This window comes from Numenius arquata, chromosome 2 (assembly GCF_964106895.1).
Source record: "Numenius arquata chromosome 2, bNumArq3.hap1.1, whole genome shotgun sequence".
NCBI classification, from domain to species: Eukaryota; Metazoa; Chordata; class Aves; order Charadriiformes; family Scolopacidae; genus Numenius; species Numenius arquata.
Genome location: NC_133577.1, coordinates 60585267 through 60597354, shown reverse-complemented (window position 1 = coordinate 60597354; position 12088 = coordinate 60585267).

The following is a 12088-nucleotide window of genomic DNA, read 5'->3' as shown; positions in this document are numbered from 1 at the left end:
GAAAATTTTTTATGTAAGCTCTTTCCAGCACCAGTGGCTGATGCATGGACCTTTTCAGCAGCAGGACTCAGCCCTAGCCAGCAGCTCACTGTTTTATTTTGAAACAGGGATGAAGTAACCTGTAGTGCCATAGCAACCCACCCCAGTAGCTCTCCTCTCCCAGTTCAAACCAAAGCCACCTCACTGGCTGACAGACTAAGTAGGAAACCGCTCGTCAAATCAAAACCAGGCTGAAAGTACTTAAAAACTGTTTACTCAGGTGATTTGCTGCTGTGAAGTTAGCTCACAGGTGACACTGTTCTTGTTCTGCCAGGTGCTTTGGAGGATGATTTGCACGGTGCTATGCTCTTTACGGTGGCTGAGGGTAGGTGTCATTTGCCTCTTAGAGCTTGTCTTGGCTCCTGAAACCTGGCCTACCCAGCTCTGATTCGCAAGCAGGGCTGGTTAGCATCCTTAGGGTATTCACCAGGTCATTGCCTCCTTCAAGCATGGGGGCAGCTGTGCTACTTGTGCTTCTGTGCTTTAAGACAGATCCAAACCAGCGGCAGTTCGCACAGGGCTGTAAGCTGGCAGCTCAGGAACCACCGATAAAACAGCCCAGAGGCACATGCGTGACCAGAATTTTGCTGTTTAGATACATCTTCATATCCAGAGACTAAGACTTTACCATCCCTGCTGTAGCAGCCCCACGGAAGCTAAATCCTGGCTCTGGCGTTCTTCTGGAGAGAACTCTGCACTTCAGATCCTCCTTCCCCTCTCCTTGCTACTGTTCCACAGCGTGCCCGCACGTGGCAGCACTGCAGGTACTGCACTTGCCTTACCAGCTCCCACGATGTAGCCATTTGCTCCTGAATGTCGCGAGCCCAGGTGCACAAACCCCATCTTACCTTCCTTCAGCAAGGCTTTTGACACAGTCTCCCATAGCATCCTCACTGGGAAACTAAGGAAGTGTGGGCTGGATGAGGGGACAGTGAGGTGGATTGAGAACTGGCTGTGTGACAGGACCCAAAGGGTAATGATTAATGGAGCAGGTTCAAGCTGGAGGCCTGCAACCAGTGGTGTCCCCCAGGGGTCAATACTTGGTCCAGTCCTGTTCAACATATTCATCAGCGACCTGGACGAGGGGACAGAGCGTATCCTCGGCAAGTTTGCTGATGATACCAAACTGGGAGGGGTGGCTGCCATCCAGCGAGACCTGGACAGGCTGAAGAGCTGGGCAAGGAAGAACCTCATGAGGTTCAACAGGGAAAAGCGTAGGGTACTGCACCTGGGGAAGAAGAATGTCAGGCACCAATACAGGTTAGGTGTGGACCTGCTGGAGTCAAGTTCTGAAGAGAAAGATCTGGGGGTCCTGGTAGACAGCAAAATGACAATGAGCAAGCAGTGTGCTCTTGTGGCCAGGAAGGCCAATGGAATCCTGGGCTGCATAGGGAAGAGTGTGGCCAGTAGGTCGAGGGAAGTCATTCTCCCCCTCTACTCTGCACTGGTGAGGCCACAACTGGAATACTGTGTCCAGTTCTGGGCTCCCCAGTTCAAGAGGGATAGGGAACTACTGGAAAGAGTCCAGCGAAGGGCAACAAGGATGATTCAAGGATTGGAGCATCTCCCTGATGAAGAAAGGCTGAGAGAGCTGGGACTCTTTAGCCTGGAGAAGAGAAGGCTGAGGGGAGACCTTATCAATGCTTATAAGTATCTGAAGGGTGGATTGAAGGAGGAGGGAGCCGGACTCTTTTCAGTGGTTGCCAGTGAGAGGACGAGGGGCAACGGGCACAAGTTGGAACATGGGAGGTTCCACTCAAATGTGAGAAGAAACTTCTTTCTGGTGAGGGTGCCAGAGCCCTGGAACAGGCTGCCCAGGGAGGTCGTGGAGTCCCCTTCTTTGGAGATCTTCAAGCCCCGCCTGGATGCAGTCCTGAGTAACATGCTCTGGGCAATCCTGCTTCAGCAGGGGAGTTGGACTAGATGATCTTTATGGTCCCTTCCAACTCTAAAAATTCAGTGAAATTCAGTGAAAATTCAGTGAAATTTCTCTGTGCCTGATGCCTGCTTTCACCCAGGCACCAGGCAAGGAATAACCCTGGGCTCATTGCCACAGGCTGCCGAGGGTGCTGCCCGTGCAGCTCAGAAATGCAGAAAAACTGAGGTGGGAAGGGACATCGGGAGGTCATCTGGTCCAAACCCTCCTTCTGAGGAGGGCGAGCATTGACACCTTCCGTGGTGACTCTGTCTCATTAATCAAAGTTCTGCTCAGAGGGGCAGACAAAAATATCTTGAAATCCATTTGAATTTTCAAATTTATTTAAAAGTTCTTATAAAAGAAATAGTTTAACACTTTGGGGGAGCAGTTTCATATTACTTAATTGTGGAGAAAACGTGGTTTTTTGTTTAAAGCAACGCCAACATTTCTTTCATTGCAATATTCCTCACGGGTACGCTGTTTTGTAACACTTAATTGGCATGCTGTATCGTCGGAATTGTAAAAACCAGTGCTGGAAGGCATCTCAAAAGAGCTTGTGTCCAATCCCTGCTCCGGATAGGATTTCCTTCATCCAAACCCTTATTGATTATCATCTAACCCGCTTCCCAAGATCTCTGGTAATCTTCCCGTGCAATTTGCTCTACCCCCTAACAGCCTCACAGTCAAAGGTGCTTTTCTAAATGAAACCCCAAATTTATCTTCTTTATTCATGCTCATTAAGAACTTGTTAAGCAATCATTTGCGAGGAATAATTTAGGCAAAAAACTGCCTGAGGGTAGATATGAAACTTGTTTTGCAACACGTAAGCAACTTATCTGTGGGCTGCTTGTTTTATTATTTTGGGTTTTTTTAATGAAAATTTTCAGTTTCACGTCTTTGTTGACTTTGTGTTAGCTTTGCAATCATCTCCCTTGGCATCAAACAATGTAGGTAACTCCCACCCTCCCCTGCTTCTCCTTCTGTCCGTTCTTTACCGGCCCTTTAGGCCGTCGGGGCTCTAACCAGGGTCGGTTTAATTCCCCCGCCCCACCGGCCAGGGACTGTGCGCAACCGACCACCGACCACCGAGACGCAACATGAGTTGTGCTCCTCTCGATCTATCACAGCGTGACAACAGGTAAAATTGCCAGGCAAAGCGTGGATGGGATTACAAACTCCCAACCGGGAGGGAGCGGAGTATCCCGAGTTGGGTAGAGGAGAAATTCCTGAAGGTGGGAAGAAAGACCGGGGGGGGGGGGGGGTGGAGAAAAAAAAAAAAAAAGCCTTGCAGCAATTTTAAATGGTATATGATGAATTAAAGAACCCCGAAGCACCACACCAAAAGCAGCAGTGGCCTTGCGTAGGGAGGAGCCGTTTCTCGGTGCCGTCGTGGGCGGGGGGGGACGATGGCGGCTTCACGGGTCCGGCGAATAACGGGTACGTTTCCTCGCCGGGTCTCTCCGACCCGACCCGGGGGGGGCGGCCCTAGGAACGGTCGGCCGGGGCCCGTCCAGAGGCGGGACCGGCGGGCGGGGGAGGGAGGGGGGGAGGGAGGACGCCGTCGGTGGTGCCCGGGGCGGCGGGAGAGAACCGCGTTTCTCGGCGGGGGCTTCTCAGCGGCCCCGGAGGTGAGGCGGGGGACCGAGGGGGCTGCGGGCTGGGCTGCGGGGAGGGGAAGGGAGCGTCTCGGGTTGCCCGTGAGCCAGGGCTGGGTGGCTTCGTCCTCTCGCCCCACTCGGCGAACTTTTTTCCGCGGGGAACATCTCCATGAGCAAAGCGCGTCCCCGGCCACCAGCCGCCCTGAGGGCAGCCCTTACCGGGTGGGTTGGAGCCGTCCTGCCCGCGGGACGATTTGCTCCACTCGCCCCGTGGGGCGCAGCGGCCGGGAGGGTTGCGAGGCCGCGGGGTAAGGGGCGGGGGGGGGGGGGACGGGAGGGGGGTGGTCTGGCAGCCGGACTTCCCCCAGCCAGAATCCCCGGGCAGCTCAGAGCTGGCTCCGTGCGGCTGCCGTGCTCGGTCGGAACTCGGCAAATAGCAGTTCTTACGGTTGAGGGAGGCAGGGGGGGTTTCTCCCTCCCGGTAGTGGCAAAGCATTTCAGCTGAGGTTTGTGAAGGGGAGCTTCTCTCAGATCCACACACACACCCCCCCCCCAGCTCTGTGAGGGTTTCTCCTGTGTGGGCATCACTGTCGGAGGGAGGTGGCGAAGGTGCAGCTGAATAGGAAGGGAGCTGCATCTGCACGTACAGCACCTGCGTTGTGTGTTCCTGAAAGGGTTCCATCCCACTTGAGAAGGACCAAGTGAAATGACCGAAGCTGTGGGTCCAGGTGAACGGCAGCAGCATTGGCGGGAAGGTGAAGAGAAGGAAAAAAGGGTGGAATGGGATGGAGAAACGTGCAACTCTTCTCTGCCAGTGGTCTGAGCCGGCTTGGGTGAGAGGGTGGAAGGATGGCAGAACCAGTGAGAGTGCAGTTGGCCATCGTGTTCCCAGGCAGACATGTCCTGAAAAATGTCGGAATCTGAGCAGGGATAAGGTCTGAGGAAGAAAGATGGAGACTCGCAATAGAGCTGTAGAAATGAAAGAAGCCCTTATGAAAGAGACGTAAGAAAATACGTAACTCTTGTAACTGTAGTCACCTAAAACTAGTAATGCTGCTGAAAGAAGGTGAGTTTAGAAGCTTGGGCTAAAAATGAATTCTCCTTGTTAAACTAACATGTTGTTTCCTAATGCATGAAAGGTTGCTCAGAATAGACTGGATGTTTCTTAACCCTGAAGAAATCCTCTCTAACTTCTGCTGAGCTCCAGTACTTGTGCACTATTATTCATGGGTTTTGTTGCTGTGGAAGTCAGAACTCAAATTCCCCTTTTTTGGTTCCACCAACGTCTCAAGGTACGGGCTCTGTAGGAGGAAGCACTGACTGGGGAGTCATGTGTGAAGGCCTTTCTCTTGTTCCCATTTGACGAGACAAAAATGGCAGTCATCCTTGAGGGCCAGAGGGTGAGATGTTGGGTGAATGGCAATCTGCCTGGCGTGATTTAGTTTTAGGTATGTAGTTCAGGTAGCAGCTGGTAGCTATGCCCCATGTTTTCCTTCTCGCAGGATTTCTACTGGCTCTCAAGGCATTGGCTGTTTCCATCCGACAGTGGCTCTGATGAAGTTTTTCCTGCTCAGGGATATTACGGGGCCAGGTTCAGTAGCTGTGGACTGTGAAGGCCTCGGTGTGCAATTTGACGTTATCATGGAGCTAAATTCAGTGATACTAAAAGGATGCAGCCCACTGGCGGCCTGTCTTTGCATCTTTCTCTGTGTCAATATTTGTGCCTGTCTCACCCGGCAGTGGAGCAAAACCATTTCTGTGAGCAAAATGAGTAAGAAAATCACTTCAGCACAATTGGCTTTTTGGTGCTTTAGCTTTCAGGGCTGGTCACAGCAACGTCAGAAGAGTGTCAAGGAAGAACTTGAGGAGGAAGGGAGTGGGGCCACCTCCTTTAGCAACAGTTAGCCATTGCCTTGGTTTTGTCATGTCATCAGCAGATTCTTTGGCCAAGGTACTTATGAGTAATTCTACTTCCATCTTACTTTGGTCATTAGTCTAGAGACAAGCTGCTGTCTGCCAGGCGCAGTTACCATATAAAACCATACAGATGTCCCTGTTCCGTATATAGAAGGGGGATCAGATGAGGCGTGTATACTGTTGGATACGTCTTGCCATCAGTGCTGTTGTGGTTTGGATCAAGTTCCAGTAGGTGACGGCAGGACAGATTGGGGAACCCCCTCTTGTCTTTGCTGGCAGCACCCCAATAAATCAGTGTAGCTTTACTGTCATTTAGCTCCCTAAGGATTGCGCTTCCTGGGCTTGTTAAAAGCTTGTACTTTGCCTTCTGGCTTTCAGATCCCTTCCTCTGCTCTCATCTGGGGTTGGTTTGTGTTTTTTTTTCACAGGCACTCCTGCCCAAACAAACACTTAACCCCCCTTATGTTGCTGGGTCATTCAAATTCCAGAACAGATTCACAAATCTTGATTTGGGCGGTGCTTTCACTTGGGAATGGGTGATATGTTACCAACTCGCTTCTTTGCTTGTAACTCAATTCTTCGCTTGTCCCTTCTGACTTTTACAATTATCTTAAACTGGTGCTGGAAACTATGCCCAACAGTTTAAAAGAGGTCTGGGGGAACTTCAGATTATGGCATTGTGAACTAACCACCCCCCTTTGAGCGAGGGATTAAATGCAATCATGTTAGTATTTAGATTTTCCTGTTAAAAGGAAAATGTTCATACTATGTTATGCATAATTGCACAAAACCTCCTGCCTGTGCAAGATACATGGGTTAATATTTCCCGATCTTTAGTATGTTCAGCCTTGCAGTGGCTCTGTCAGATAGGAAAGTATTTCTTCCATATTCACAGGAGGAAGGTCACGTTAGAGACAGAAAAACAAAGCCCTGAGATCCTTGAAGAAGTCTAGACATCAACTTCACTATGATTTCAAGGCAGAGGTGAAATTTTATGCTTTAGTTTTAAGGGACATTTTTCTTAGCCCATAAGGAACCTGTTTCAGAGCAGCAAAATGAATAGAAATATAAATGAATAGAAATCCCCTGAATCCACGTGTGGTGGTCTGCTGTTTGGACCATCTTTCTTCTGCAGCATGTCTCTAGATTTTAAAAACAGAGAGGCGGAAAGAAAGTGTCATCCAGGTTAGGGGGAAAAATCCCTATGGGCTGGCCTATTAGGCTTGAAGTGTTTAATCATTGGTATGCTCTGATACACTGTATCTCTTTGCTTGTTAATGCTGCTGGTCGCATAAGAATGACCTGTAGTATCTTCTGCTGTAGCATAAGAATGAACAGCATCTTTCGTGCCTTCTTTCTGTGTTGCAAGCTCTGCTGTGAAGCCCTTGCGTAAGCATGTAGGGGGCAGTAATACTGGGGATTGACAGGATTTGCTCACTTCCCAACCAGGTGTCACTCTCTGACTTCTGTATTCTTCTGCTCTCCTTGTACATGCACATCCTTTCAAAGAGCTGCTCCCTTTCTAGCCACGTGCCGGTACTTGCTTGAGCTGGGAGGGTTAAAATAAATAGTGTTTAGACTTAGATTTTATGCAGTTTCCAGCCTTATTATACAATGAGTGTGCATGGCTTTCTGTAAGTATGCAGTAATAGGAAAGTGCTATTTGAAAGCTGCTGGTGGGAAAGAGCTGTTATCAGTTTGCTAGCTGATCTACTGCTAGCATCTTCCCCCTTTTGTCTGTTTGTCCTTTCCAGCAGCTTTCCACAGCCAAATTCTGCTTTCTCTTTTATTTTAAGTATTGATGAGGGGCTTGTGTGGTGTGTTTCTTGAAAGCTAAGAGCTGTGAGGTATGAAACCTGCTTCTTTCAGTTAAAGAAGACCCAAATGCCAGGCTCTACAAAAAAAATGTTGGGGAACTTTTCCTGACAGGGTGCTGAATAAGATGCTCCGGTACTATTTTGGAGGGAAAGAAAGATGCCATTCCGATTATGCACTGTAGCTGGCTTCTTGATTTTGACAGCCTTTCTCTGCCCCAGTCTGTCTGTAAATATTCCTTTTGTGCCCCACAATGATCCTGGCATCTTTCCCCGCTCCACTGCACTCGTCACATTGCTTGGTGCTCCCACTCATCCCACCGAAGGATGAAACCCTTTACCACTCCATCCCCCAGCGACCTTGGTTTGGCACAGTGGATCCCAGCACCCTGCACTATATGGTTGTTACCCCAGCAGTACACTGGGGAACCATGGAGGGCACTGGGGCAATGAGGAGGCTGGGCAGGCTCTCCTGACCCACACCAGCCCCAGGGGTGCAGCGGGCTCAGCCAGGAGCCCCACACAAGGACTGGCCGCAGAGTGAGATCAGTCTGTGGGGCAGGGTCTGGATCCATGGGGTACAGGGCCAGGAAAAAAGCATGGCTGCAATGTCAGGGGCAAGAGCCTCAGCTTAAAAGCCCTCTCCGTGTTTCTCAGCTCCTTCTCGGTTCCCCGCCTGCAACCTGGCTGCCTTATACAGTGCTTTCTCCTCTACTCTGCTGAGCAATTCCATCTTCTGTCCCATCTCACAGCTCAAGGTTTCTGCTTGGTGATGCTTGCTGTTGCGATCTCTCATTCCCAAAGCTGTCCCATGTGCCTGCTGCTCCCCGATACCTCCTGTGCTTGGCTCAAGGGCCATGGCAGGGAGGGGAGGAAGGGGAGCAACATGGGGAAGGACACACCTACCATGAAGAAGTGATGGGGCTACATCCCACTGCAAAGGAGGGATAGAGGTTACAAAAAAAGAAAATGTGTGCTTCGAGTTTACCACAGGCCTTTTTGCGTGGGGAGACAGGTTACAGCTCCGACATCACTGGAGCACTGGCCGCGCTGGCCAGCTGTACAATAACCTAGCACTGGGGGTTTTGCAGTATGTTCTGTTGTTGTGTCTGTTAGCGCGAGTGAATGTCATCACTGTATTAACGAAGTAGGCAGACAAATTTCAGGAGGACACCAGCAGGCTGTAGTGTTTTGCTTGTGCTTATGAAGTTTCACTAAGAATTCTTCAAGAGAAGGCTAAGGGGAGACCTTACCAATGCTTATAAGTATCTGAAGGGTGGGTTGAAGGAGGAGAGAGCCAGACTCTTTTCAGTGGTTGCCAGTGAGAGGACGAGGGGCAACGGGCACAAGCTGGAACATAGGAGGTTCCACTCAAATATGAGAAGAAACTTCTTCATGGTGAGGGTGCCAGAGCCCTGGAACAGGCTGCCCAGGGAGGTGGTGGAGTCCCCTTCTTTGGAGATCTTCAAGCCCTGCCTGGATGCAGTCCTGAGTAACATGCTCTGACATGCTCTGGGCAATCCTGCTTCGGCAGGGGAGTTGGACTAGATGATCTTTATGGTCCCTTCCAACTCTAAAAAATTCAGTGAAATTCAGTGAAAGATCATGTGAGATCCTTGCAAGGACCTGCGGAGTCTTGTATTTGAAAAAATAGTCTAAAGACTAGTGACAGCTCTTCTTAAAGTTAAGAAAAGTATTAATCTTCCTGGGATATTTTGGGTAACCTGGGGTGTCCTGGAGCGAGTGAGGTGTGTGGGGGGGGTGAGGAGCAGATAATCCACCAGAGGGCCCTCTCTCCCTGCACCTTGGTGGCTTAATTCTCTTATGTGGAGGCTGTGAGGAGCGTGAAGAGCATTGAATTTTAAAAGGAGTCGCTTCAGGGAGGTGATGTATGATCCTGGTACGCAGTGGTTTAGCTAAGTGCAAATGGCATGTTAGCATGAGGTACGCAGAAGTGAACAGAATCAAACAAATCTCTGGTATGTACAGTGTTAGTACTGGGGGAAGAGTTAATAAGCGAGAAACTTTAACTTAGATTCAGGCTAAGTCAAAGAAGTGTCAAAGAAGTCAAGGCATTTTAAATTTCTCAACTACTGTACCTGGTGTACCCTTTGGAAAGGCCACCATGTTTCTGCCTTAGGCTGTGGTCGTGTGAACGGCTTCATACAAACTGACCTGCATCTGCTTCTGTACAATCTGTAATGTGGGGGCTGAACTGAAAAGCATGGCTCCAAGCATGAACCCTTTGTCCACCTTTCTGCTGCAGGCTGCTTTATGCCGAGAGACAGCTCTTGACCATGACTCTCCACAGCACACGGTAACGAATCAGAGTACCACTTCCCATGTACAGTTCTCGGCAAATATGCTAAACTTAAAAGAGCAAAGGGGTGAAACCTGACAGGACAGTGCAGAGCAGTGTCGTGGATGCTCTTTGGACTGAAAGACGCTGCACGCTTTGCTCTGACAATGCTCATAGTATGTAGATCTGGTTTTTTTCCTAATTGGTTCTTGATGAAAGCTTTGCAAGCTTTAATTTTCCATTGTGCTCGAAAGGAAGGAAATGCATATCTGTAGTTGCTCTGTAACACAGTCACTGGGAACTGATTTATATAAACTTTCAGCAACTTTTTTTTTTTTTTTTTTTTGATTGTACTTAAGGGTGTCTTAATACCTAATGTATTTGATGGGAATTACACCTGCTGGTTTTTCTAAATTCCCTTAGCTCTGGATTCAAGCCCAATATATTTAATTTTAGTGCACCAAATGTTACTTAAAAGTCTACCTTGACAATTCTCCTTTGATACTAGTTTGAGATTTTAAGATTTTGTGGATTTTCTTGTGACTTATGTTTCCAGCAGCTTTTAGAGGAAAAGCTACAGGTGCACTCCCCAAAAAAAACTTGTCATGGCTTTCCAAGAAAAACAAAAGCAAGGGCTAAAACCTGTTGGCAGAGAGGAACCGAATTATAGATTTGACCTTCTCCATGAAGCAGCAGCAAAAAAACTCTGAATCTTTTGTAATGTTGATCTGGGAAAACATCCTGGACTCAATATTAGGGAGCATACTTAACAAAGCATTTAAAACCAGCACTTTACCTGACCCATGTTGAAGTGTCCTAAACTTCTATTATATCACCTTCAGTGAATTGCAGCCCTGTCTGCCTTGTGGCAGCTCTTGAATGCCATTCACGAGTTGCTGAGCCAACAGCATATTGCTTCAGCCATGGTTAACCAACTAACCACGGGGCTAAAACAGAAGGAGGTATTTGGCAGCGTGTGAAGGCCACTTTGTGGGATGGATGTTGTGATCGATGCTGGGATGTGGCATGCTGAAAGTACTTTAAGTATAAAGTACTTCAAAATAACAAAGAAGTTTATTCCTTGGTGTGTGCTCCACAGTAAATGAACTTAACAGATCTGTTCCCTGACCCATGGAAAAGTGCTGCCCGGTTTCTTTGAGGGGGGACCTGGCTCTTGACTCTCGCTGCCGGGATACTTGTTTGCTGCTAGGTCATCTCTGCATTGTCCCAGCAAAGTCTTAAAGCGCCTTTTTCTGACAGGGTCAGGAAACTCCCTTGCTCAGAGCTTAATAATGTTTGCCTTGCTTTTTAGTCACAAAGTACCTCTAAAGTAAAAATATGAGTGAATTTTAAGCAAACACAGCTGCGTGTTTGCATTGGTGTGGCAGTAATTTCTGTGCTTATGGTCATTTCCTGTTGTTTTGTTTCATCTACTGGAATTGCTAGATGGGACTTCAGTGGTGTATCACCATCTGCCGTCTTGTAGCTTCAGACAGGACTTCAGCAGACATGATAGGAAGAAACAGAGCTTTTGTTCTAGACTTAGGGGTCTTTGCATGGCCATGGAGGACCCTGTGGTTTCCCTAGTGCTTTCCCTGTTCTTGCTGGAAGAATTGTTGTAATCTGCTGCACCTATTTACTGCCTGAGGTATTTCTCTCCTGTTCAGCCGCTGAGTATCTGTAAAAGAAATCAAACTCAGACATTACTATCCCCACTGCTCATAAGGGAGAAATGTTGAGGGAGCAGTAGTGCTCTCTTAACTACCTTCCCGCAGTTTGTGTTTCAGTCAAGCTAAACCATCAGAAAAGCTTCATATTTATTTTGTAGGCAGAATTTTCTGCCTCAGATACCTCAGGGAATCCTCCTTTTGGTGGCAATTTCTCCTTAGATTGGTTTAGCTGCAAGACAAAACCTTGCTTTCTGGAGAAGGAGGTACAGGTTGGGTGGCAGTGCTGGGACATCCTTACCTTTCTGCTTAACTGGTAGAGAGTCATTTGACATGTGGTAAGGAGACATTTAGGGTAAGCTGTTGACAGGCTTGAGCAAAGTATGAGTTCTCTGGAACATGAAGCCATGAATAAATTGTTGGCAAGCCCTTTTCCTTGCAAGTAGGTAAATGATGGCATGTCACTTATGGTCGCTCCTTTTCTTTGTTTAAAGAATTTCTGAAGAATTGTACAGGGGACTTTTGGAATTAGATGTTACCACAAAGGGAAATAAACACACAAGCTGTTCAGGAAATCAGTAACCTTGCCTACCTAGCGTGTTTTATAACTGATTTTGTTTGCACTAGGTAATGAAGAACTCCTTGCCAGTTAATAATCTAACATTCAAATCCAGATTTCACGCTTACAAGGGAAAAAAAAAAAAAAGCTATTTAAACATTGCAAGGTATTCTGTATTAGGCATAACTGGCAGGGTTTGGGGAGCCAGGGACTACAGGGGTGACTGTGTGGAAGGGGTCCATGAGGTGCCTTGTGCTGGTTCCAGCTGGTTCCAGCC